Raw genomic sequence first — 25387 nt, 5'->3', positions numbered from 1 at the left:
ATGGAGTAAGTCTTGAACGTATGGGGGTTGCCTGGAAGGAACTACTTCCGGGTCAGCTGGGCCCCCTGCGCATACGCACCCTGGTTGGGGGGCGCGGGACAAATATGGAGTAAGTCTTGAACGTATGGGGGTTGCCTGGAAGGAAGTGCTTCCGGGTCAGCTGGGCCCCCTGCGCATGCGCACTCTGGTTAGGGTGCGCAGGACAATTTGGATTATAGGGGGAGGGGCCAGCGTGTTGACCTTGCCGTAGGCCCAAAAGGAATACGCAGAAACGTGATCAGCAATATGTTTAGACTAGGATAGGAACATTATGTATTAGAGCTTGGTTAAAGCTAGGAATGAATCAAATGTACCGAATCCTGTCTTATCATTTCATTTCTGCGTAATTATATATTTGTGTGCAAATATGTGTGTTTGTTAATAAAATACGATCGGGAGTCGACGACCCCCTATTCCAAACAAAAATGATTGTATTGGTTTCTGCCACAATAGAAGGGAGGAGGGGGCGGTAGGCCGTACCGGACCATAGAGGAAGGCGGGGCCAGCATCGGCCCCGCCGCCATTATGGTGGTCGGCCGTGCCCCCGTATCTTTCCCGTTCCGTTGGCCCCCGCATTGGCTGGGGGCCGTGCCCCGGAGGCGATCGGATTGCTTCCGGGTCATGGAAGACTCCGCCGCGCCCCGGAAGTGATCGGATCACTTCCGGGGCGCGGGTGATCCCCTCACCAGGAACCAGTTTCAGCTGGTGGAGGTGCGGTAGTATAAAGCCGGGGGGAGCGCGAAGGGCAGTCTCTTTGCTCTCCGCTCCCCTCGGCAGCACACCCATCGCGTGTGCCTCCTCCCTCGGGAGGACCTTTAACCTTTTTTCCCTACCCACCATCCTTGAGATAGATGTTTGTTGAAGTGAAATATGTTAGTGTTTTCTTTCCACAGGGTGTCAATTACGAAGAAAAATTTGTATGTAAATGCCTTTTTGTCGTGTTTTAGGCGGTATTTCAGGTCAGGCGGTAAGGTCATCGGTTGGACAGACTAAATTTACTAATCTTTTGGGGCGCCTTATTAAGTGGGGTGCCCAGAGGGGAGGGACATGTGGCTCTCACCAGACTCCAGGTGCAGTTACAACCGGTTGGTTGCAACGGTGCGGGGACAAACGGGGGTTACGCTTTCCATTGGCTGGTTGACCACCCCGCACGCGGGCATAAGTAAGCTGCGCTGTCTGCATGGCCCCTTCATGGAGTAAGTCTTGAACGTATGGGGGTTGCCTGGAAGGAACTACTTCCGGATCAGCTGGGCCCCCTGCGCATGCACACCCTGGTTGGGGGGCGCGGGACAAATATGGAGTAAGTCTTGAACGTATGGGGGTTGCCTGGAAGGAAGTGCTTCCGGGTCAGCTGGGCCCCCTGCGCATGCGCACTCTGGTTAGGGTGCGCGGGACAATTTGGTTTATAGGGGGAGGGGCCAGCGTGTTGACCTTGCCGTAGGCCCAAAAGGAATACGCAGAAATGTGATCAGCAATATGTTTAGACTAGGATAGGGACATTATGTATTAGAGCTTGGTTAAAGCTAGGAATGAATCAAATGTACCGAATCCTGTCTATCATTTCATTTCTGCGTAATTATATATTTGTGTGCAAATATGTGTGTTTGTTAATAAAATACGATCGGGGGTCGACGACCCCCTATTCCAAACAAAAATGATTGTATTGGTTTCTGTCACAATAGAAGGGAGGAGGGGGCGGTAGGCCGTACCGGACCATATGAGTTTCACTCAATACTGACTGGACAATTTTGCTTCAAAAGATTTCAGCCTGAAAAAGTGTATAGTCTATGCCACATCCACTGAGATAACTTCCTGCACACCGCAGCACAGCTTTTGTCAGGTGGAAAACACCCATCATTGGAAAAAAGTCATCAAATTCTACTGGATTGCTCATAAAAATGACAGCTATAATAGAGAAAACACCTTCATCGCCCAAAATTGACAGGATAGGCTGCTCTTCAAGCTGAGCATGCACATTTTAGAATTTTTTTAGAGCTGTGTATACTGTTGCGTAGTTTGCGACTGGAGATGGTATTACTGGTAAAAACCCAATCTGCAAGCATGATTTCCAACCCATGTAGGAAATGGCTTTTTTTCAGCCTTCAGTCCATACCGAATAAGAAATATGATAAATTCAGTTAAATCTGCTTGGCGGACCACAACATCAGGTAGAAGAAGATACATGTCCTTAGACACTTTGAAACTTTCTGGTAGACTAGGGCTTGTTGATGACTTGTAGTGATTTTGCACACATTGGGAAGACAGTTGGGTTATAATTTTGCAGCTTTATTTGTTTCTGCCTACAGCTGACACAGTTTGTTTTCCAGAAACTACTTCATTGGTACAGTCTTGAAAAAGCACCATGGCAGTATCATGTGTGCTGGCAGTTGCAGACAAAGAAGAGCTGTCTTCAAAATCAAAATTACCAAGTGTAGCAATTGTAAATCCTTTCGTGGTAAAACTACTTTGAAGTGGTGTGCTGTCGGATTCACAAGATTTTCAGCATGAGCGGCTAGCTGTTTCCTGCTCCGTACTATGTCATTATAACTTGTTGATACACCAATCCTATTCATTGAAGTGATTAGATCTCTACTTTTGCACTTGTCATAGATTGCGTGGGCAGTCATCATGTGTAACTGAGTTTTCTTTTTGCCGTGATGTAATTCATAAAACAAGATTTGGAAAAGACAGTACATTTGCACAGCATACGGCTGTGGTTCATGGAATTGTCTTCCAAGTCTTCGCTTATATCTTCAAAGCCATCATCAAATCATCAATGCTGTCAGCTTCTGTTCCGAACTCAGGAACTTTATTTAGATTGTAACAGTTTTGCTTTGATGATATTAAACAATGATGTAAAAAATGTTAAGATAACATCAGGCATTCTTATTGACTCCCATGATTTGCAGAGCTCTGGGGCACCACAACATTTGCCATTAAGCCCAAGATCTAAATCTTTCAGGAAATTTTCTTAAAATGGTTCCTGCTGATTTTACTGCATTATATGATCTTATTTTGGCAGCAAGAACTTCAAAAGTCAAATCAGCTAATAACACCATAAGTGGTTCATTTGTTTTTTAAGACTGACAAAAACGAATTCTGTCATTGTACATTCTCACCAGAAAAATCTTATTTTAATTATTATGCATGAATACAGTTTCATCAATGTTGACCATTATTTGTCTGATCTCACTGAGTGTGAACCAGTAGCCGGCACTCAAGAGTAGCTTTAAAATTTCATTTGCTTTTTCAGAGAGCACAAACTTATCTGAAGGCTGGCGGTTACGTTGCTGCTGGGAGCTCATAGTACATTCATATTCCCAATTGTATGCACGCATGCAGTTTGGGTGGGCATACAAATCTGCTGCAAATACATTCACCTTGCTGTTTAGATCAGCAACTCGGTTGAAAATTTCATCTTGGAAGAAACTAGCTGCAGATAAAAACATGTTTGCCCTTTGAGTCTCACATACTTCAGACTTTGTTCTTTCATCAATCCCTCTGGCCCTTGTTCTGGCTGAACCACAGATAACACACTAAAGATCCTCTGATTTCTGATCGGTTGTTGGAGGTGGATGAGGGGTAGCCATCAATCTTCTTAGAGGATGGGCATTGGGTTTGGTTGTCGTTGCTTCTCAGAAGACTTCAATTCTTGGTGTGATTCACTGGTTTCACCTATTTTTGGTCAAATTGTTTTCCAGGCTTTTTTTCCATTGCATACAACTTGCAGCACATGTTGTTACAATGATAAAATATTTGATCCTTTTCACCCATCAGTTTTAATCTTCTGTGAACTTTGTCTTAACATATTTCTGCAGCATCTCAAGCTCTCTTCTGTCCAGCCACAGTTGATGTTAGCTTTTCTTTCAGATGAGTTTGGCATATGACACTTTTTTCTTTGTTGAAGGAGTCCTCAGATTTTATAGTTAGCAACACTCTGTCAGGAGGTAAAGATCCTCTGCTACCACCAGCTATGCTCATGCTTACGAATTTGAATCAAAACCTGAAACAAAAACAATATTAAAATTAATTACCAATATGATGGCTAAAACACATAATTATAGAGCCGCCATTTTGGAAAATAGCTGAAGGGTTGCTTTGAGGAGTTATTTTCTGTCTCTATAAGACTACTTGATCCCCAAAACCTATGTTTTGGCACCAAATGAAGTATATTGGTCTCATGGTTTCTGAAATATTATTTCATCACGGCAACACATCAGCTATTTTTGAAAATGTTGTCCAGAATGTTTTTTTCTTGGATTAGCAATGTCTACCTAAGCTAAATTACTTCTCTACTTATACAAAAACACAAATCAAAAATGAAAATCTCTGGACAGCAATTTTTTATGGAGGTATATCAAGGGGCCAGGACTAACATTACATGAGGTTCATGGTGTGATCCCAGCACTCTCAGTCCACAGTACTACGGTTCAGACTGTCAAATGCTCAATGCGTTTATATGCAGTACGTTGTAGCGGCTTTACTATGACATGAGGTGTCCATGTATTCCTGCATTTGAAGGACTAGATGGTGAAATTGGAGTCCTCAACACTGGTCAACAAACATGACTCTCCTCCATGATTTGAGCTTTACCATCAAGGTCCAAAAGTCCCACCTCTCTTCTACGCAGAAGTTAACCTACACAATCCATGTGAAGCTTTTGCCCCTCCTCAGAGGGCTGCAGATATTTGGTAGTTAATTCTGAGGTTTCTAACTCAAACTTGGATCCTCATTCTTGAGGTCTTGCATCTGCTTAGCCTCCTGCATCCTGTTGGTGGCGGATGAAGGCTTGTCATTGATGCCTGAGTTCACAGAGCCTCCAGCATCGGGGGATTCACATGGATCAAGTGTAGATATCCCACTCTGTTCATCTGGATCTGAATTGGGGAATAAACTCCTCCATCCTCTTGGTAGATCATCTTTTAGCCCTCCACAACCTGAGGCTACCATGGTCATGGGTGCCTCCTCACTGAGCTGGGTTGCTCATCTGGGCGGCGATGCATGGGGCCCTTTGGTAAGCATCAGGGTGGAGCATGCACAACAACGTGCTCGAGCTACATGTCTTTTGACTTATGATTAAGGCGGAAATTCGTCTGATTCTTTCTCATATCTGGCAACCAGACTTTGGAATGCACTTTCTCTTAGTTTGCGGTGCAGCACTTTTGAATCCTGCTTTAGGCAGTCTCTTGAGACCTTGATTATTGACTCCTGACAAGTAGTCTGATTGGTTCATGATCTCTTTTAAGGCTTTCTCTTCCTTGAGCTCTCTGGCAGTGCTGAGACTCTTCTTTGGTGGCAGCTGTGCGCTCTACAAATGCTGTGCATTGAACTGAATTCTCTCACATTCTTTGACAGATAGTTCAAGATAACTTTCAAAGGCAATGTTCAGTTCTTGCAAGGTGCTCACTGACTTTGGTATCTGTAGAACAGTCTTAAAAACCTCTCCAATGTTTTGCATGGATGAAATCTTCACATTCGCCATTGTGACATATAGTCCACAACAACAGCATCAGGGGATTCACAATGCTCAAGTGTAGATATCCCACTCCGTGCTCGAGCTGCATGTCTTTCGACTTATGATTAAGGCTTTCCTCACTTTCAAGTAAGGTAGCGATATTCATATTCTATTGGACAATAATGCTATAGGCATCACCAAACAGGGTGGTGTGGAGTATGCACCCTAGGTTTAGAGTTGATTCGCTTATGGCAGTGAGTGCAGTGCAAATCTTCCCACTAGTGGCTCACCTTGCAGGCTTCTCTAATGTGAAAATGGATGCCCTCAGTGAACATTCACTGGGGGGCAGAGGGGGCACAAGTGGGAGCTAAACTCTTGAAGTGACAGAGGGCGCCTACAGTTTTGTGGTATACACTTCCCTCTCAATGGTTCCCTATAGGATGCCTTCAGGTTCAGTTGGTCTCAGTACTTGCTGTACACATTTAAGCAGAATCTGGTCTGTAAAAAGTCCATCAGAAGGTGCCGTAGGATCTAGAGCAGCTGATTCAATTGAGCCAGATTAGGCACAGAGGATCTGGTACAACCATGGAATAGTACATATCATTGGACCACCTCTTCCACTCCCACACAGGAATGCACTGCTTACATTGCAGGATGGTCAGGCCCTCACCTCAGTCCTCAAATGCTGCAGCTGTATGTGTGGAGATTGAGCAGGGCCAGCTAGAGTCTTTAGTTCTTCCTGATGAAGTTGCAGATGTTATCTTGACAGCCAGGAAAACTGCTTCTAACTACGTCTAAGTGGCCTGCGGCAATACATTTGTTCAGTGGTATGCGTGGATTCCAGGGGGTGGAAATGTCTGGCAATTATTGATAACGTTTTGAGGATCCCCTGCCAGGGTCTGCAATGTGTGTGGTTGTTTTATGTCCATACCACAGCTAATAAAAGTCTTGTTACAAAAAAAATGTTCAGTGATGCTAGTTACACTCTCTTTAAATCTCACCTTTCCGTCGCCTTGCAATTTGTTTTGTCCGTTGCTGAACAGTGTGTGACAGTGGTTCAAGTTAAGGATTACTTCTCATCCTATATGTATACTTGTGTCTTACTGAGCAACCTTCCATGTTCAGATTGCCACTAATGGCTTTGCTTTACTTATTTCCTACTATACTGTTTATAGTTCTTCAGTGGGATTTGAATATTATATTCACTTTATAGATGGCATCACCCTTGAGCTGATGCCTAGTTGCTTGCTTTGACTTCTTACCTTGAAGACAATATTGTTGATAGCAATGACTTCGCTTGTAGGCTAGGAGAACTTTAGACCCACTCAGTTCATCCAAGCTTCACAGTTTCCCGCTGGGTTAAGCTGACCCTTCACACCTGCCCATCCTTCTTATCCAAGTTTATATTTGCACTTCATGTGGGCCGTCTATTAAACTTCCATTTTTCTTTCCTCCTCTTCATCCTACAGAAGTGAAGGAATGACTGCATAGATTGGACCCCAGATTTGCAGAGTCATATTACATCAACCAAACATGACAGAACAGAGTGGATGATTAGCTCTTTCTGGGCTTCGCCAGAGCTAAGAAGGCCAAAGCGGTAACCAAGAGCACTATTTTGTATTGGGTTTTCCTTTGTATCAAGATATGATATGACCTGGCCTTGAAGAATCCTCCAGAGGGCATCTTCACCCATTTCACAAGGGCCATGACTGCCTCCATGGCCCTCTCCGTCAATTGTCCGGGTGCCGACATCTACTGGTCGATTACATAAGTCATCCTTGCATATTTTTAGCAAGCGCTCCTGTCCCAAGTCTCAGGCACACAGTGATGGTTACTTTGCTCGAGCTGTACAGCATGACTTCCTTGGTTAACCAGCACTCCTCAATGTCCCTTCCCAGGTATTCATTGCTTTTGGACTCTTTCAAAAGGCGAGGAAGCTCTGGGAGGATGTATCCATCAGAAGAAAAAGTTACTTACTTCCAGTAGTATTTCTTGTGGATACATAATCTTCCTGCACATTGCTCACAGCCATACCTCCTTCCTTGTGAGTTAGTGCTGTGACTAATAAGGCCCAATGTATGCAAATGTGTTATGTGCTGTAAATGTCACTGTTGTTACTCTCTCAGTTCCTCTCAGAGCGCATCAATGGGGTGCAGAAAAAGTTTCAGCAACTGACGCCAGTGCACGAGTTGGTGCATAATATACTCTGGTGTCATCCTGTTTGGAGGTGGAGTCACAGCTGAAGCTGTATGGCGCCACCTGGTGGTGCAGGAGAGATGTTGCCGGGGTTGAGCAGTCTAAATATCGAAAATTTAATTTCGACCTACAATAATATCGAGTCTAGAATATCGAAGGGACAGAATATCGATGTCAAGAATATCGATGGACAGAATATCGACCCTAAGGTAAGTAATATCGATTTTTTTCATATCGATGTTAGTAATATCGAAGTTAGTAATATCGATATGAAATATATCAATGTTACTAATATCCATGTCACTAATATCAATATGTATAATATTGCTATGTATTTTATTATGTATTTAATATGTATGTGTTAATTATTTTTTGTTAAGTGTTCAACTGGTTTTAAAATATATGTATATAATTTTTATATGTTAACAATGTTTTTTTAAAGTTCATTTTGTGTTTTAGTACCGTAGCGGGTTGTGGGTTTATAGGGGAATAGGGTGGGAAGTAATTTAATTATATGAATTTAATTATACATTTTTGGGAATTATAAATTAATTTAAAATAATTTTTGCGTTTAAATTCTGTAGCGGGTTGTGGGTTTATAGGGGATTAGGGTGGGAAGTAATTTAATTATGTGAAATTAATTATAAATTGTTAGGAATTATAAATTAATTTTAAGTAATTTTTGCGTTTAAATTCTGTAGCGGGTTGTGGGTTTATAGGGGAATAGGGTGGGAAGTAATTTAATTGTAATTACGTAATATTTTTATTTATTTATTGGTATTGATAATTATATTTTTGTTCATTAGGTATTAATTGGTAATTAATTTTTATTAATTGGTAATTAGTTTTTATTAATTGATTAATTGATAATTATGTTAACTGTATTATTTTATTATTTTAGTGTTTTGTGCGTTTATAGGGGAATAGTGTTGGAAGTAATTGAAATTTAATTAAGTAATTATTAAATTTGTTGCTCGGTATTGATAATTAATTAATTGGAGATTTATTATTAATTGGTGTATATATTTATTTATAATATTTTGGTTATGAAAATTGGGTTATTGTTGATTAATAATCAATTGGTAATTAGATATGTTTAAATATTATTTATTGATATTTCTAATTAATATATTAATAAGTAATTATTAATTGCTAATTAATGTATAATAATTATTATTTTTGGTATAAAAAATATGCAATTGGTTAATATTGTTTAATTGGTAATTAAAGTTTGATAATTATTTTTGGGTATAAAAATGTAATTGTTCAATATGTTTTAATTGGTAATTAATATTAATTAATTAGTATTTATTAATAATTGATTGCTAAATAATTATTTATTGGTAGTTATGTTGTTAATAAATATCTATTGGTATTTGTAAGTAATTTTGAGTTATTTAATAATTACATTATTAATTATTTTAAAGAATTATTGTTTTTATAAGTATGTTATTTTTAACTTCTAAGCTATCCAACACTTTCCCTACTGTTGCACTCTCTGGAGTTAGAATAGTAATTTTTACCCCTACGCAATCCAACACTTTCCCTACTGTTGCACTCTCTGGAGTTGGAATAGCAATTTTAACTCCTACGCTATCCAACACTTTCCCTACTGTTGCACTCTCTGGAGTTGGAATAGTAATTTTTACCCCTACGCTATCCAACACTTTCCCTACTGTTGCACTCTCTGGAGTTGGAGTAGTAATTTTTACCCCTACGCTATCCAACACTTTCCCTACTGTTGCACTCTCTGGAGTTGGAATAGTAATTTTTACCCCTACGCTATCCAACACTTTCCCTACTCTTGCACTCTCTGGAGTTGGAATAGCAATTTTTACTCCTACGCTATCCAACACTTTCCCTACTCTTGCACTCTCTTGAGTTGGAATAGTAATTTTTACAACACTACGCTATCCAACACTTTCCCTACTGTTGCACTCTCTGGAGTTGGAATAGTAATTTTTACCCCTACGCTATCCAACACTTTCCCTACTATTGCACTCTCTGGAGTTGGAATAGTAATTTTTACCCCTACGCTACCCAACACTTTCCCTACTCTTGCACTCTCTTGAGTTGGAATAGCAATTTTTACCCCTACGCTATCCAACACTTTCCCTACTGTTGCACTCTCTGGAGTTGGAATAGTAAATTTTACCCCTACGCTATCCAACACTTTCCCTACTGTTGCACTCTCTGGAGTTGGAATAGTAATTTTTACTCCTACGCTATCCAACACTTTCCCTACTGTTGCACTCTCTGGAGTGGGAATAGTAATTTTTAGCCCTACGCTATCCAACACTTTCCCTACTGTTGCAGTGTCTGGAGTGGGAATAGTAATTTTTATCCCTACGCAATCCAACACTTTCTCTACTGTTGCACTCCTTGGAGTTGGAATAGTAATTTTTACCCTTACGTTATCCAACACTTTCCCTACTGTTGCACTGTATGAAGTGGGAATTGTAATTTTTACCCCTACGCCATCCAACATTTTCCCTACGGTTGCACTGTCTGGAGTGGGAATACAAATTTTTACCCCTACGCCATCCAACACTTTCCCTACTATTGCACTCTTAGGAGTTGGAATAGTTATTTTTACCCCTACGCTATCCAACACTTTCCTTACTGTTGCACTCCCTGGAGTCGGAATAATAATTTATACCTCTACGTTATCCAACACTTTCCCTACTGTTACACTATCTGGAGTGGATATAGTAATTTTTAGCCCTCCGCTATCCAACATTTTCCTTTCTGTTGTTTTTTGGAGCTGGAGTAGTAGTTTTATTGTCTCTGCTATTTAATATTTTTTTTATTATTTTAGCTAATGTAGTATATAATTAATTTTAACAACATTTAAATTAAATGTAATGTTTTTAATTTGTTATATATAATTATTTAATTTTTATTTATGTTATTGTTTTATGTGTGTAATGTTTTTGCAATTTTTAATATTTTTAAATAATTTATAATTTATTAAAATAATTATAAAAACATTATTAAGTAAGTATATATATTATATATTATATGTATAGGTTTAATTATTTTGTTATTAAATTATATTGATTAATTATTAATTTGTAACATTAGGAAATATATTTAATTATGTTTATTTTATTTATAAGTATTATTATGTTTATTTTACATTTTTTGTAACAAAAAAAACCCGATATTTTTAAAAACGATATTTTTGACATCGATATTTTATTTTCGATATTTTTGTACTCACCATGTTGTAGATAGGATGTCGATATTCTTGACAACGATATTTTTGTTGCGATATTTTTGTAGGTCGAATTTCTGACCTTCGAAATTTTGTCAGAGATCCGTTGCCGGGAAACAGTTTTCTGGAGTTTTGTGAAACCTGAAATCTTCATATGGTGGAAAATCTGTAGGAAGATTACATATCCACCAGAAATATTATTATTGAAGGTAGCCTTTTGCTCAGGGAAATATTTTAATCAAGTGTTTGAGCTAAAGGAAAGAAACAGATGTATGTGCCAAAAACTGGAGGGTTAGTGAAAGCGGAGAATCAAATCTGGGCCTCCATTTTTCAAACAACTGTGGAAATGTGGATTTTCCTGATCAGTTATGTCCCCTATCTTGGACCCCAACGGTTCTATATGCATGTTACAAGTACATGTATGTTCCCTCCAGTTCCAGTTTCTAAGACGCAAACATATGTGTGTCTACCGTCAACATGTTCTCTGTCAGATCCGCCATCAATGGGCTGGATATTCGATTCCTAAGTATGAAAGGCCACCGACTTTATATGGCTAAGTTACTTCATTTTTACAGTTCAGGCAAGTAGGCCCGATTCTGTCCTCAAGCTTTTCCCTGCTCTCTGTCTCTGACAGCTTCAGCTTGAGCTCGCATCTGTATCCATGAACTTTGTCCTACTCCCTGTGCAGCTAACGGTGCCTGCCTCGGCCAGTTTTCGCCTGTCTGCCAAGAAGCTGTATTTCACCTTCGAATTATCTATTTTGCTCTCCAGCCGATGCATTCCTGTCCAGTGATTTAGGTAAACATTTCCTTTAGCTCACAAGCAAAGGACTCAGCCTTTCCGTCCTCCTGCAAGTGATTCATAGCCCTGTTGCCATGGAAAGTTTTCTATCCCTCGCATCTCATATAGACACTTAGACGCTTGTACACGTACACAGTCAGTATAGAATAGATTCTGTCCGAGAGTCTCTTCCTTGTGGATAACATAGTTCTTTAAACATAGGATGTTAGATATGATTTGGGATTAGGTTGACTTGACCCCAGACTTCTCGTCTCCACATGTAGAGCTAAAATGTCAAGTCCCCTTCACCCCCTAGTTGCACGTCAATTACACGTCATGCTGCTGCGCGCGCATCTATGCCAAGTATTATCTTATAGATCCACCTATGTCTGATAATTCTAACCAATCATGTTTCTTTTATTCCTTGTTACGCCTAGTTTCGATTATGTCACTGTTTTGTCACTTTTCTTATCAAATGTTACGCCTTCTACATTCGTTTCATTGTAATGCACTTATTATAAAAATACATGTCTGTTAATAAATTATTGTACTTCACTTCCTGAACCCTCGTGGTGACGGAACCTGAAGGCCGCCACTCGAGTCGGCCATTTTGAATGGAATAAAGCCCATTAGAAAACCTCTTATACCACGGATTCTGCCTCTTGTTATTTTGAGCTATTTACTTTATTTTAAGATTCCGTATGAAATTCAGTCCGGTATTTTTATTTACCACATAATGGCGCCCGAATAGGGACACTTTCTCATCTCACGCGCCGGCGGTGCGTTGCAGGCCCGGTCTCCTGCCACAGCTGGACGGACCATAAACGCGTACCAGCAGGATTTCCTGTAAGCTCCCTCCGGTCAAGCGGGGGCGACTGAGGCTGCGATCAACCCAGACGAGGCGGTGAGAAGTGCGAAGTATCCCGACCAGAGCCTAGCTGAGAGAGCAAGATCCGAGGTATACAGAGGCCCACCAAGTTTTCCGAAATCCCGACGTCCAGAGGGTCCGATGTCCGCAGTTATCGAGTCCTGTCCATTCTCTGAGGCCTTCCGTTTCAAGGAGCTACTCGGTGAGTACCATCGCCGGGGAGGCGTGTTGACGCGCACATAGGTTGTGCCGGTCAAGACGGATTTGGGTACACAAATCCGGTCTGCACTGTTTAGCAGTGTATATGTACTGTTTAGCAGTATATCAAGTATTCCGAAGTATTCAGTTATTGTCAAAAATTCAGCGTGGTGATTAGTTAGGCAGACTGTCATCATTGTCGATCATTGTTATAATGTTTAATGTTTAAAGTTTAAAGTATTCAGAAATGTCTTGCATATTGTGGTATGAATGACTGTTCATTGTTCACTGTTCATTTATGGTGTTTTTCGTATTAAGAAAATTCAAGAGTAAGTATCAGATCAGTTGTCAATATGCCGCTCTTCTCGAAGTTAAGACAGATTACTACCAGAAAAGGGGTGCTTGAAGAAGCAGTTCCTATTCCTCCTAGGGACACTCCAGGGCATTTCATGTACCATAAACATGGCTTAGATGCCATATTGTTTCTTGATCTATGGGTAGATTATACCAAAGGATTACCGGAAAGTCAAAGGTGGCCCATAGCGGGAACCTGGGATGCAGAGTGCATCATGAAAGTGGAGGAAGAGTTATGGAAAAGAAAGGTCAGACAGTCACAGAAAGACGCTGTTGAGTTATGGCGTAAAGAATCTCATAGACGAACAGAAAAAGCACGTAGACAAGAAGAGAGGAGTAAAGAAAGTTCAAATAAAGTTCAAGAAAATCTATTAATTGAGGAAGGTATCCGAGTGAAATCAGAACAAGTGAATAGACAAAGAAATGCTCTTATGAATGGTATGTATCCCCTTCTAGCCGAAGGACTACCTAAGGCTGTTACGGAGGTGCCAAAAGACTTGCCACCCCCATTATTTCCAATTAAGGTACATCCAAAGGGGCATCCCAGAACCGCAGAAGATGTTTTTCTTTCCTCATATCTAGATGACGCAGCTCCCGAGTATGCTAACGCCACACCACATAGACCGTCTGGCGGAGGGGTCCAACGTCAGGATCAGGTATCTGTCCCCGTGCAACAGCAAGTCCCGATACAAGCTTCGGCAAGCACATCTGTTTCCGCATCTGTCTCCGCAGTCGATCCTATAGGGGTATCGACACCCATAGTTGCTGTGTCACGTTCAACGAATCCATTCACACCCGACGCCCCAGATGGGGCCACGGGAGGTGCTAGCAGTACTTTTACACCACCTAGAATAAATAAACTTGTCTTTCAAGAGTCAGCGCATTCACGTACACCTAAATTCGTAAGTGAACGTACGCTTAAGGAACTCCTTGTAAATTGTAGATATGACCCCGTGGTTGGTAAAGAGGACGAAATGGTCCTGGCATCATTACGTATCAGACGAGCCGCAGAGTATTTAGCAAGGTTACCAGGAATGACTACGCATCTAGATAACATATATCATTTTGTTCAAACAGGACGAGATCCAGGATGTATTAACAGAGCAATGGAATTCCAGAAAGTAGAGATACAGGGGGAACTGTTACGTTTCCTCATAAACTGTGTAATCAGAAATCAAGATCGTCCGGGGGTAGACCCGAATGCAATGCTTATTCTTACAAGATGGAGTCAGAATATATCAGAAGGGAGACACGATAAGCAAAATTGTATAATAGCCATGTGCCGAAAAATCCGTAAAGAAATAGAGCGTATTCATGAAGAAAGATTGGGAACAGACGAGTTTGAGCAAGATGAAGTGTCCGAATCAGGGAATTCCGCAAGACAGTCAGAGACAATAGCCTATGTAGGCAAAGGAAGATACTGTGAAAATACTAGATGTTTTTCTGATCCCATACACTCTGTATGTCCAAATAATAGCAGAACGTATCCGACGCCTGTAATGAATCTAAAGTCTCCTGAACATTTGTTTCAAGCCGCAGATAAAATACTACGAGAACGAAGAGGTTACCACCTCCTCGATTCCATGGATGAGCAAGAATTAGCCAGATCAGCCGTTCACTGGATTGACAGTCCTGAAAAATACGGTGATGAGACCGTAGCACACACGTTTTTTAACCTCAGTACAGATGAACAACGTTTAGCTGGAATATATATGATTCAGCAACTCCTCATATTATATAAGAGCCAACATGCTGACCCTGGTCCTTTACCTGATATATTAACGGAACTACTCACGAACAGATGGAGAGGTTCTAGTAACAAGCTAATTAAAGAGATATTAGTGTCACGTAAGCAGTATGTCCTTTTTGTAAGTCCGGATTCTCTCTCCTTGCCCCCCAGAGAAAGAGCACCGTACTACATGGATAGACAAAATCCTTTACGGGAAGTGCACCCAATAAAAGGCGAAGACAATGAGTTTCACCGTGTATTTGTTTACACACCCATATCAAAAATGGAATTATTAGAAATGAAAAAAGTAGTACCTAGTCATGACAAAGACCCAGCGGGTTTCCACCGAGAAATTAAAGACATGTTACTGATGGGAGAGTACACCTTTCCTGATATTATGACGATATTAAAGGTGCTTTTGCCTGCTGGCATATATGAAAAACTGAAAGAAAAAGAGTGGGAAGTGGGAGACCAAAAGATAGACTGGACAGCATTAGCAGAGGAAGAAAGGGGCCGAGCTGCAGGTTCAGGGCTCGGGGATAAAGTTAAACTATTACCAGGTTTACTAGTACAGGTACTGCCACGTTTATTAACTACAAAAAAGGAAGATTGGGGTGCAATCACAGCCTGTAAACAAAAGCAAGATGAAGACACAAGCGATTATTATGCTCGATTTGAAAAATGTTTTGGTATAAATAGTGGTATAAAAGCAAGTAGTGATTCATATCCACATTTATTTGTGACAAAATTAGTGGAAAATGCATTGCCTCCAGTAAAGAATAGAATATTGAAATTCGAGAGTACCTGGCAAAGTAACACTCCGTCGCAAATGCTACAAATGTTACAGTATCATCACAATAGAATTAGGGATGAACAAGAACACGAGCATAGACGCATGAAGGATACAAAAATGAAAATGCTAGTTTCTCAGACAGTACCAGCAGATGGTCACAAAAAGGGTGTGACACATTCTGGTGATTCTGCAGTTCCTGTAAAAGGAACCTGCAATTACTGTAAACAACTAGGCCATTATGTACATGATTGTCAAGTCCTGAAACGTAATATAGCTACAGGTATTGCAAAAGAGAGACCACGATTAGTTAGACAAGATCAGAATGAACAAGGAGCTATGCAGCACGGACAGTCCATGCCAGTTCAGCAACAGTCTATGCCAGCCTCACAGCAACCCATACAGTTTGTGCCAGCTGCACCACCGTTGCCTGCTACTGCCACACAAACCACAACACGACAAATGTATCAGACTGCACAGTATGAATACCCTGAATATCAGCGCTACGCATGAACAAGCCTAGAGAGGGAAGTTGACTTACCGCTTATCGAGATTCCTGTAGATCAAGAAGGACCTTATGTACATAGTGAATTATTAGGTCAAGATAGAAAATTCTTACTCGATACAGGGGCAAGTCGAACAACCATAAAACGTAGTGAAGTTCCAGGGGCACCCCTCTCAGGCTCTCAAAATGTTTCCCTTGGTTTTTCAGGAAAACCTATTGTTAATGAAGTATCACAGCCTCTACCACTTACGTTAGGACCTTTGACACGAACTACAGATTTATTGCTTACTAAATCATGCCCAGAAAATCTGTTAGGAATTAAGACTCTGAAAGCACTAGGAGCCATAATATGTTGTTCTCCGGAAGGAGTAAGGTTGTTTTTGCGTGATTTTAAAGGTCACTATGTGTCCAGAGACATGGATCCCCGACTACAGACTTTACCGGTACATCTATGGGCACAAGGCCCTACGGATGTTGGCTGCATGAACATTACACCCTATCGAGTTACATTGAAAGCAGGAGTGGTCTTACCACGAATGCGACAATACAAGTTACCGCATGATGCTGTAGTGGCTTTGTTGAAAATCATTGATGAGCTAATTGCCCAGGGAGTAGTTGTAGAAACAGACTCCAATGTATGTAATTCACCGATAATTCCGATTCTTAAACGAACTGATCCTACTGCTCCACCAGTGTACCGATTGGTTATTGATTTGCGTGAACTAAACAAGTGTATTGTACCACAATTCCCTGTGGTCCCTGATATATCATCATTGTTGACAGCAATTGATTCCGAAGCAACATTTTTTACTGTAATTGATCTCAAGAATGCCTTTTTCAGCGTCCCAATAGATCCGGAAAGCCAATACTTGTTCGGATTCAGTTTAAATGGGCGCAGCTTTAAATTCTCACGCGCTCCCCAAGGATTTACAGAAAGCCCCAGCATCTACAGCCAAGCACTGAAACGAGAACTTGACAGTATCCACATGCCAGTCAATACTGCACTGCTTCAATATGTCGATGATCTGCTGATCACCGCGAGAAGCGAGCCAGAATGTGAAAAAGCTTCTCTGACAGTTTTACATTTCCTAGCCGACAAGGGGCACAAGGTGTCCCCTTCTAAGCTGCAATTCTGTGTTCAGCGAGTTATTTATCTTGGTCACTCGCTGTCCAAGGAGGGAAGGCAGCTTACACCAGATCGCATTCAGTTAATTGCTAACATGTCAATACCCCAGACACAAAAGGAGGTGCGGGCTTTCATAGGCCTCACTTCATATTGTAGGCAGTGGATCCCTCAGTACGCATTTCTAGCAAAACCACTCATTCAGTTAACCACACAGGAGGCAGCCACATCGACTGTTCTCCCTTGGACTCAGGAACATACACAAGCTTTTGAAAGCCTAAAGGAAGCTTTATGTCAAGCACCTGTTTTAGCAACACCATGTTATAGCAAACCTTTTACACTCTTTGTTACAGAACGCGAAGGTACTGCCTTGTCAGTACTCACTCAGGATCAAGCAGGATCACGCAAGCCATGTGCTTATTTTTCCAGTACATTAGATCCCGTAGCTCAGGCTTTGCCTGCATGCCTGAAATCAGTGGCAGCGACAGCTTTAGCAATCAGACAAAGCGATGCCATAGTATTAGGACACCCATTGACAGTTCAAGTACCACATGCAGTAGAGGTTCTCGTGAACCGAACACAAACACAACACTTGACCATAGCAAGACTTACCGGTTATGAACTGACATTGTTTCAACCACACATAGAGATCCGACGGTGTAATACATTGAATCCTGCTACACTATTACCTGTAATTGGAACAGACCCACTAGCTCATGATTGTGTTAAAATCATTGAAATAAAGACGAAACCTAGACAAGACTTGACAGACGTTCCATTGTTAGATCCAGACCTGACGTTGTATGTAGACGGATCATGCATGAGAGCAAGTACAGGAGATTTAGTGGCCGCGTATGCAGTCACAACAGACACTGAAGTTATTGAGACACATTGTATAGATATTCTGTCAGCCCAAGCAGCAGAACTTATTGCTCTAACACAAGCCTGTATTCAAGCCACAAATAAGAAAGTTAATGTATACACTGACTCACGTTATGCATTCGGAGTTGTACACGACTTCGGCGTGCTGTGGCGAGAGAGAGGTTATCTAACGTCCCATGGTGCCCACATTCAGCACGGGCCCCTCATTCATGCCTTGTTAGATGCAATACATCTACCCACTGCTATATCGATTATGAAATGTAAAGCACACACGAAGGTTACTGATACCATTTCTCAAGGCAATGATTTAGCTGACAGAACAGCTAAACAGACTGCTCAGAATCGCACATTAGACATGACAAAGCCAATAGTTCAGACACCAACACAGTGTATGACAATTAAGGATCCCGCACTTGACGTAATTGACATACAGACACATGCCACAGCAGAAGAAATAAAGAAGTGGACTGAACTAGGAGGGATCCAGACAGATCAAGGGTGGATGACGAAGGAGAAATCTGTATGGTTTCTCCCTGATTCCATGGTTCAAGCCATTATAGCTACAGTTCACAGTCCAGCACATTTAGGAGAGAAGGCTATGCTAGACAGCATTCAGCACATTTGGTTCAACAAACATTTACGAGCAGCAGCTAAACAAAAAGTTCGTACCTGTATGATATGTTGTCAGTTTAATCCAGGAAAGAGTGTTTCCGTAGAGCAGGGTGGATTTCAGCCTCCTGACCATCCTTTTGAAGTCCTCCAGATGGATTATATTCAGATGGAACGTTGTCGAGGATTCAAATATGTTCTCGTAGTTGTCTGCGCTCTCTCCCGTTGGACAGAGGCGTATCCCGTATCAGATTACACTGCCCCGACTACTGCCAAGCAGCTAGTTCGAGAATTCTTCCCACGGTACGGTTTACCACGTGTTGTATATTCAGATAACGGTCAGCCTTTCTCATCCGAATTAATGAAACATGTCTCACTCTTGTTGGGATATCAGTGGAAATTCCACTGTGTCCGACACCCCGAGGCAGCAGGTCTCGTAGAAAGACATAACCAGACACTGAAAATCAGACTGTCCAAAATATGTAGAGAGAAAGGTGTCGACTGGATAGTAGCATTACCAGTTGCACTCTTTTACATGAGAATGGTAGCACACTCCAGAACAGGGCTATCCCCGTATGAGGTGATCTTTGGTAGACCACCGAATATGTGGGGGACGCCTATACCACGTAAAATAACTGATGTTGACTGTAACATGCTGACAGATTACTTGGCTTCCTTGATGTCTGCACTACAATCTTCTCGTTCACAGGTAGCTGCAGCCTTTCCCGACAACACTGAGGCGAAACCCCATGACGTTGTTCCGGGTAATCTTGTCTTTGTGAGAAATTTCGACAGGAAAAGTCAATTGGAGCCCAGGTGGAAAGCACCCAAGTTGGTCCTGTTGACCACAAGAACAGCCGTGAAGATCGAGGGACGTAAAGGGTGGATTCATTCAAGTCACGTCAAAAAATTCCATGGACTACCTTCAGATATAGACACTGTGCCCTGCACTCCCTCACAGACTGATTCAAAACTTCCTTTTGTTGAAAAGAATGACTCTCAGTGCTATAAATTAAAGCTTAGGCCCAAACCGTCGAGCAATTTGATTGTTTAAGTCCTCTCCAAGGTGAAGCGGTTGAATTGTCTCCGACATGTATCCCTTGGACCTGAGTAGAGAAAATACCCGAGAAATGTTGAAACGACAGGCGTATTGTAAATCACTGCGTAGCCACTGTATTGTGACTTTATTAATTTTGTTTTTCTTGAGTTTTTTAATAGTTACTGCAAGTATATTGTTGCATATGTATTATCCTGTTTCTAAACGTGCTTTCAATATAACTGATGAGCATTCTTTTAGTGACTTACCCCCACATGAATTATCTTATAGACTTGCGCTGCGCAATAACACCTTCATTAGTATGTTACATCATTCCCATCAGACTAGTAATGCGACCAATTGTTGGGTGTGTGGCCGACTTCCTCCCTATCAGAATAACAAAGGAGTTCTGCCTTTCTTTCCACATCCATTCACACACAATGGCTCCTGTGGAGCATGGTTTAGTTTATTAAATTCCATAGACCCAGACACAGCAGTTTATCAACAACATTGGATATGGGGAAATCTGAATCTAGTTTTATTCAAAGTCTGTCACCCCAATAAGGAGGGTCACCCCAGTAGAACAGGAACTGATTTAGAAAATGAAGTGTATAAATTAGGTAATTTTACGCCTAATCTTATGATTTTGAATGTCAAATCCGAAGTTGAACTAATTCTGCCTACTATGTCAGTATTCCCAGTAAAGGGTGAATTATGTGTAAGAAAAGTTGGTTCCATACATATGGGCCATAGCAAATGCGTTACTACAGTAGAATATAGTGATCAAGGTAAATCTTCATTTAGAGCTTCTCGCCATTCTTACTTCATATGTGGTCAGACGGCATATATGCGTCTGCCTCTAGATTGGGATGGTACCTGTTACATAGCATTCCTTTTGCCACCTGTTTTCCTAGCTCCCCCTGATTATTATCGAAATGTTCATTTAGTACACAATAGAGAGCAAAGAGATCTCCCAGTTGTCGATTATACTGAGACGGCATGGGACAAGTATGTAGATTTCAATAAAGGTATCTTTCCCTATATAGGTACAATATCAAATAGTAAGCTGATACGCAGACTCACCAAGACTCTTGAAGCTGTAGTAAACGAGACTATAGCCGCCCTAGGCAATCTGACAGAGGAACAATCAGTGATGAGAATTGTTGTTCTCCAGAATCGTCTTGTCCTTGACGTCATCCTGGCCGATAGGGGCGGAGCTTGCAGGGTCATCGGATCCAGCTGCTGCATATTCATACCAGAAAATTCGCCATCTGTATATAAAGCTATAACACGCCTTCATAAGATTGTAAGCCAGATACACGAGAATCCAGGCACTTGGACGTGGTCCGGGTGGTTTTGGAGTGTGATATCAGCCTGGGGATGGAGAGTTTTATCCTTCCTAGGTATTGGCCTTCTTATGCTCTTCAGTTGTTGTTTATGCCTGCAAGGTGGACCAGCGATTTGTGGTCTGTGTGCCACATCATGCATTCCACATCACAGGTCCCGTTCAGAATACCGGAAGGAAGAAGAAATGATGCTCCATGAGCAAATCAATGGAATGATGAAGATTGATGTCTCGTGAAGGGCAAGAAGGGGACAAGGAGGGAATGTGGAAATGTGGATTTTCCTGATCAGTTATGTCCCCTATCTTGGACCCCAACGGTTCTATATGCATGTTACAAGTACATGTATGTTCCCTCCAGTTCCAGTTTCTAAGACGCAAACATATGTGTGTCTACCGTCAACATGTTCTCTGTCAGATCCGCCATCAATGGGCTGGATATTCGATTCCTAAGTATGAAAGGCCACCGACTTTATATGGCTAAGTTACTTCATTTTTACAGTTCAGGCAAGTAGGCCCGATTCTGTCCTCAAGCTTTTCCCTGCTCTCTGTCTCTGACAGCTTCAGCTTGAGCTCGCATCTGTATCCATGAACTTTGTCCTACTCCCTGTGCAGCTAACGGTGCCTGCCTCGGCCAGTTTTCGCCTGTCTGCCAAGAAGCTGTATTTCACCTTCGAATTATCTATTTTGCTCTCCAGCCGATGCATTCCTGTCCAGTGATTTAGGTAAACATTTCCTTTAGCTCACAAGCAAAGGACTCAGCCTTTCCGTCCTCCTGCAAGTGATTCATAGCCCTGTTGCCATGGAAAGTTTTCTATCCCTCGCATCTCATATAGACACTTAGACGCTTGTACACGTACACAGTCAGTATAGAATAGATTCTGTCCGAGAGTCTCTTCCTTGTGGATAACATAGTTCTTTAAACATAGGATGTTAGATATGATTTGGGATTAGGTTGACTTGACCCCAGACTTCTCGTCTCCACATGTAGAGCTAAAATGTCAAGTCCCCTTCACCCCCTAGTTGCACGTCAATTACACGTCATGCTGCCGCGCGCGCATCTATGCCAAGTATTATCTTATAGATCCACCTATGTCTGATAATTCTAACCAATCATGTTTCTTTTATTCCTTGTTACGCCTAGTTTCGATTATGTCACTGTTTTGTCACTTTTCTTATCAAATGTTACGCCTTCTACATTCGTTTCATTGTAATGCACTTATTATAAAAATACATGTCTGTTAATAAATTATTGTACTTCACTTCCTGAACCCTCGTGGTGACGGAACCTGAAGGCCGCCACTCGAGTCGGCCATTTTGAATGGAATAAAGCCCATTAGAAAACCTCTTATACCACGGATTCTGCCTCTTGTTATTTTGAGCTATTTACTTTATTTTAAGATTCCGTATGAAATTCAGTCCGGTATTTTTATTTACCACACAACTTAGGATAAATCTCAAGTTCAGCATGCCAGAGATAGCCTTCTCCCCCAGAGGTCCCCAAGGCCTAGCCAACCATCACCACCTCGGTTGTATCTTAGCCGGGTAATGGCCCATCCTACGTCAGACCTCCACAACACATTGTTGCAATCTAGCCGCAATTGAACTCATCTCTCCAACTTAGGTGCCGATTACGATCCTGTAAAAACCGGGTACGAACCGTCGGACGGAGCATATTCTCCGTCCGACGCGTACCCGGTCGTCAAAATATACAAACATGGAATTACGATTCGCACGGAAACACCATTTCTGTACGAATCGTACAAAACCCCGACCGAGGAAAGTAAACATACAAATGCGATCCGGGAAAGCGCCGACGTGATGTCGGGACGCACGCAGCCTGCCATTCACGAACCAGGAATCACGATTCGCACCGACGTCATCCCGCACGGTGAATATTTTCCAGCTGCCAAAAACTGCCGGGAAATCAGGACGACGCGAACAAGGAGTACCTGTACGCGACGGACAGACATGGACCCGAACCTACGTGTCATCCCGGCCCTCATAGCAGTCGACCTCCTCTACAGGTTCGAACGCAGACGCCGCAGAAGGTCAGAACAACAAAGGGAGGGGGGAAATGGAGGGGGGGCAGGACCAGGGGCAGGCCACAAAACCCCCACCAAAGTCACACAGCACACATGCCCTGGACATACCTGACCCCCAGGCCCTGGTCACTACGAGGGGGTGGGGGCGTGTCCAGCAAAGCCAGCGTCCGCCACAACGGAAGTGCTTGACGACGGGAACCGGCAACACAACAATACAGGTACGTCCCGTACCCACGCCTTAAGAGCGTGGGTACGAGTCGTACCCCGCCCACACCTACGTCATCCCAACAATGGCGGGACGGCTGTACCCACGTGGCAAAGGCCTAAGTACGGCCCGCACAAGCATCACATAGCGTGGGGACGCATATGTACGGACCGTACCCCCACCCCCATATGCAAAGAGCGTACCCCCAACCCCAACAGTGTAAGTACGACCCGTACCCTCACATGCGTACGTATGGAGTGTACCCCCACCCCAACAGTGTAAGTACGACCCGTACCCTCACCCGCGTACGTATGGAGCGTACCCCCACCCCAACAGTGTAAGTACAACCCGTACCCTCACCCGCGGACGTAAGGAGCGTACCCCTAACCCAACAGTATAAGTACGAACCGTACCCTCACCCGCTTACGTATGGAGCGTACCCCCACCCCAATAGTGTAAGTACGACCCGTACCCTCACCCGCGGACGTATGGAGCGTACCCCCACCCCAACAGTGTAAGTACGACCCGTACCCTCACCCGCGGACGTATGGAGCGTACCCCCACCCCAACAGTGTAAGTACGACCCGTACCCTCACCCGCGGACGTATGGAGCGTACCCCCACCCCAACAGTGTAAGTACGACCCGTACCCTCACCCGCGGATGTATGGAGCGTACCCCCACCCCAACAGTGTAAGTACGACCCGTACCCTCACCCGCGGACGTATGGAGCGTACCCCCACCCCAACAGTGTAAGTACGACCCGTACCCTCACCCACGGACGTATGGAGCGTACCCCCACCCCAACAGTGTAAGTACGACCCGTACCCTCACCTGCGTATGTATGGAGCGTACCCCCACCCCTACCGTGTATGTACGACACGTACCCCCACCTCGTATGCATGGAGCGAACCCACACACGTGTATGTTCTAAGCGTACATATCATGAAATAGGAGGGGTGGGTGCAGAGTCCTCCCAGCAGTGCCCAGACACAGGAGGGGTGTGTGCAGTGTCCTCCCAGCAGTGGCCAGAGACAGGAGGGGTGGGTGCAGAGTCCTCCCAGCAGTGCCCAGAGACAGGAGGGGTGGGTGCAGAGTCCTCCCAGCAGTGCCCAGACACAGGAGGGGTGTGTGCAGTGTCCTCCCAGCAGTGGCCAGAGACAGGAGGGGTGGGTGCAGAGTCCTCCCAGCAGTGCCCAGAGACAGGAGGGGTGGGTGCAGAGTCCTCCCAGCAGTGCCCAGACACAGGAGGGGTGGGTGCAGAGTCCTCCCAGCAGTGCCCAGACATAGGAGGGGTGTGTGCAGAGTCCTCCCAGTAGTACCCAGAGACAGGAGGGGTGGGTGCAGAGTCCTCCCAGCAGTGCCCAGAGACAGGAGGGGTGTGTGCAGAGTCCTCCCAGCAGTGCCCAGAGACAGGAGGGGTGTGTGCCTATCACTCCCAGCAGTGCCCAGACACAGGAGGGGTGTGTGCAGAGTCCTCCCAGCAGTGCCCAGAGACAGGAGGGCTGGGTGCAGAGTCCTCCCAGCAGTGCCCAGAGACAGGAGTGGTGGGTGCAGAGTCCTCCCAGCAGTGCCCAGAGACAGGAGGGGTGGGTGCAGAGTCCTCCCAGCAGTGCCCAGACACAGGAGGGGTGGGTGCAGAGTCCTCCCAGCAGTGCCCAGAGACAGGAGGGGTGGGTGCAGAGTCCTCCCAGCAGTGCCCAGAGACAAGAGGGGTGGGTGCAGAGTCCTCCCAGCAGTGCCCAGAGACAGGAGGGGTGTGTGCCTATCACTCCCAGCAGTGCCCAGACACAGGAGGGGTGGGTGCAGAGTCCTCCCAGCAGTGCCCAGACACAGGAGGGGTGGGTGCAGAGGCCCCCAGCATTGCCCATGGAAAAAAATAAGGGTGGAGTACCCACAGATCCAATTGCCACAATTGTCAGTCAGGTGCACAAAGACCCTGCAGTACATGTAACACATGTGTGCGAGGCTGGGAGTACAGACATGCATACAGCCTAAAAGGGAACATGTCCACAT

The sequence above is a fragment of the Triturus cristatus genome, chromosome 7 (genome assembly GCF_964204655.1).
Source record: "Triturus cristatus chromosome 7, aTriCri1.1, whole genome shotgun sequence".
Lineage (NCBI taxonomy): Eukaryota > Metazoa > Chordata > Amphibia > Caudata > Salamandridae > Triturus > Triturus cristatus.
The sequence above is the reverse complement of the archived record's forward strand: the minus strand, read 5'-3'. Positions refer to the sequence as shown.